This window comes from Manacus vitellinus, unplaced genomic scaffold, assembly GCF_001715985.3.
Source record: "Manacus vitellinus isolate BGI_N305 unplaced genomic scaffold, ASM171598v3 scaffold_62_pilon, whole genome shotgun sequence".
Classification (NCBI taxonomy): domain Eukaryota; kingdom Metazoa; phylum Chordata; class Aves; order Passeriformes; family Pipridae; genus Manacus; species Manacus vitellinus.
The window spans coordinates 2,644,878-2,648,011 of record NW_021940704.1 but is presented as its reverse complement, the minus strand read 5'-3'; the positions used below and the strand labels follow the sequence as shown (position 1 = coordinate 2,648,011).

The 3,134-nt window shown below is 45.3% G+C and overlaps 1 long non-coding RNA gene across 1 annotated transcript; it reads left to right on the top strand.

Annotated features, from left to right (window-relative positions):
* Positions 1–72: 72 nt before the first annotated feature.
* Positions 73–1,806, top strand: LOC108641427. Its single transcript, XR_001921999.2, has 4 exons — positions 73–167; positions 944–1,045; positions 1,140–1,178; positions 1,728–1,806. It is a non-coding gene; the product is annotated as an uncharacterized LOC108641427 (long non-coding RNA).
* Positions 1,807–3,134: the final 1,328 nt, after the last annotated feature.

The following is a 3,134-nucleotide window of genomic DNA, read 5'->3' as shown; positions in this document are numbered from 1 at the left end:
CCTGAGAGCACTCCCGCCACCCTCAGGGTATTCCAGCCGCCCTGAGGGCATTCCCGCTGCCTTTGAGGCACTCCTGCTCCCCTCAGGGCATTCCCATTCTCCTCAGGCATTTCCAGCTCCCCTCAGAAGTGTTCCCGTTCCCCTCACAGCACTCCTGCTCCAACCAGGTAATTCCTACTCCCCTCAGGGTGATTCCCACCACCCTCAGAGGAATCCCTCTCCCTTCGGGGCATTCCTGCTCCCCTCAGGTGAATCCTGCTCCCCTCATAACATTCCAACTGCCCTCAGGGCATTGACTGCTCCCCTCAGAGGAACCTCACTCCCCTCAGGAGTGTTTCCATTTCCCTCAGGGCAATATCGCTGCCTTCAGGGGCATTCCTGCTCCCCTCAGGGTATTTCCACTCCTCTCAGGTCAACTCTGCTGCCCTGAGGGCATTCCCTGCTCCCCTTGGGGCAATCCCGCTCCCCTGAGGCTGTTCCCTGTCCCCTTGCTGCCTGGGGTGATTCTGCTCAGCCCCCTACCCTGTGAAGTGTAGAAGGCTCTTTCCTTCTACCCGTGTTCTTAGGTCTCTGCCCTGGGAAAAAAAAAACTGTAAAATAGAATATAGAGAGTAAACCTAGTGCTGTTCTGAGTGCAAGGAGCACATAGTAGCTCAGCTGGCTGAAAACCCACAGAATTTGGGGGGAAATTATTTTTTGCCCTTACATTCTGCCCATTCTTCTGGACAATAAATGGAAGTACTGGCAATTGGGAAGGATTCTGCTGCATTTAATTTGTTGTCAAGGCAAACCGTAAAAGTTTAGGAAATGAGTGAGCCCACTGCCAGCCCTGGTGCTGTGGGGCCACGGGGCACCTCGTGATGCTTTTTAAGAGCCAGGGAGGGGATGGCACTGGATACAAGGGAGTGCTGATTTCCCCATTGTTTCTATAAACTCTAAACAGGTCCAGGTTCCAGTGTTCACACTGAGGCAGCTCCCTGTAACTCTAATGCTTCAAACCAGTGGCATTTAAAAGTTCTCAAGCTATGTTAGCACTACATCCAAGGTAGGAATTCCTCCCAAAGGAAGAGATCAACCCCCCAAAATTCACCCCATCATATTTTCTGGGTTATAATTGCCTTCTCTGATTCATCACACAGCCTTGGAAATGCCCTTTCTGCAGATGAGAACATCCTGAGGTAATAAAGAGGACGATGTTTCAGCCAATAAAGAAAAAAAAATGAACTTTAAACCATCATGTAGAGGAAGATCTAAGAAGGAAACCTTTGTACATTAAGAGTATGTGTGGAACTAGCACAGACCTGTCTGCATTTGATCATTTGGGAATGTCCCAAAGTTGCTGATACAGACCTAAATGGAGAGAGAAGGAAGTGCTTTCTATGCCCTGAAAACACCTTCTCTGCTTCAGCAGGGCTGGGGATTTGTGTTATTCAAGAATATTCAGGAAATATGGGTACAGAGAGAAGAGATCATCTTTTATTTGGGGACTGGAACTAGATGATGTTTAAGGTCCTTTCCAGCATAAACCATTCTATGATTTTATTTCAGTTTATCCATTTTGTGCTAAATTTCCCATGTAATCTTTCTGGATTTGTCTGTAATTCTGTCTGTTCCCTGGTTTTGTCTGTGGAAGTGTCCCAAGGAGGGGCTGTGAGCTGTGCTTGTTAGTGAGTGAGGGAGACTGTACCACCAAAAATGCAACAAGGCCCTTTCTCCTTTTCATTTAGACCATTTTTGGAAATCCACTGAAACTGAGTCACACCAGCAATCCATCTTTGCTCCACAAGATCCGTGTTACCACTGGACTAAGAAATGTGATCCACTTGTGCAAACCCATCGATTTTGCTTAGACTAAATGAAATGTTTGATAGTATTTCTTCTGAAGCACCAAGGCTGAGGAGAATGGATAACATCTATTAAACATTCTGAATGAAAAATATTTTAGGAATAAAGCTGGAAGTGCATTGCCAGCTCAGAAATGAGCACGAGAGCCTGGTGCAGAGACATCAGGCTGTGTCTGCACTGGCAGCCAACTTCACACCACAGCCTGGATTCACTAAGCCAGAAGTCATTGATATTGAATAGTCTTGTGTGTAAACAGGCATAGCTTAAGCTGAGCTCCGTGGAGCTGGAGGTCTCCTGAGGGGAGAGGTTTAAACCTTAGCACAGAAGCACTCTTCTCCATGCAGCCTGCAGCTCCTCGGTGAGGACAGGAAATGCGTGGGTGAACTTGGGGCATCAGAGACAAACCCCGGGGGAATTCCTTTAAAATTAGGAATTCTGTCTAGTTAGCACTCGCTGGAGATTTTTATCCTGTGTGCTGACCTGTTTTTCTGAATGGACAGTGAGTCCATCCATAATTAAGATATGGTGAAAGTTTATTGTATAAGTATGCTGGAATTTTGGTTTGGTTTTGCAATAAAGGAATGGCACTGAGTCATGGTTACTAAATGGATTCATGGAGGACACTGTTCTCCTGCAGAGCAAACACAAATGTAAGGAACTGAAATTAATTTCTGGTTTAGTCCAGGCAAAAGCAGCCACGTTGTAAATAAGGCTGTGGCTTGATGACACAAAGCCTTTGCTCTGTTACTGGTTCCTACTTACTCCTTGTTCTTCCTTGTTACACAGCACGCCAGCCCTCAGCTGTGTGTGGTGCACTGGGAACCACATCGGGACACTGAAAAATGAACCAGGTGAGAATCTTTATAAAGATATTTTATGTAAAATACTTAAACACTTTTAAAATAGGTGCATGTATTTTTAAAGCCAGATAGATCAGTTCCTCAGTCTGGTTTCTAATTCAGAGGTGGAATGGATGGATGAGATTCTTCCCTGCTGATACAGAAGGAAACAGTCACAAGAGCAAAGTGGTTAAATATGAGCCTGATCCTGGTGAAAAAGGATCCCAAACCAGAGCTGAATATTCAGTGTGAAAAGCATAAAACGGATTTCTCCACTGGATTGTTGTGCTAGCAGTTAATGTGTTGTGTAAATCTGCGTGGCACTTTCAGATATAAATATTTTGCTTGGAAAACATCTCAACATTTGGGGGAGAAACAGTTTCTGGGGTAACTCTCAAATGGTAGCTTTGATTAACCTTATGTTGTTGAGAATCTCTGTCAGCTGTGTCT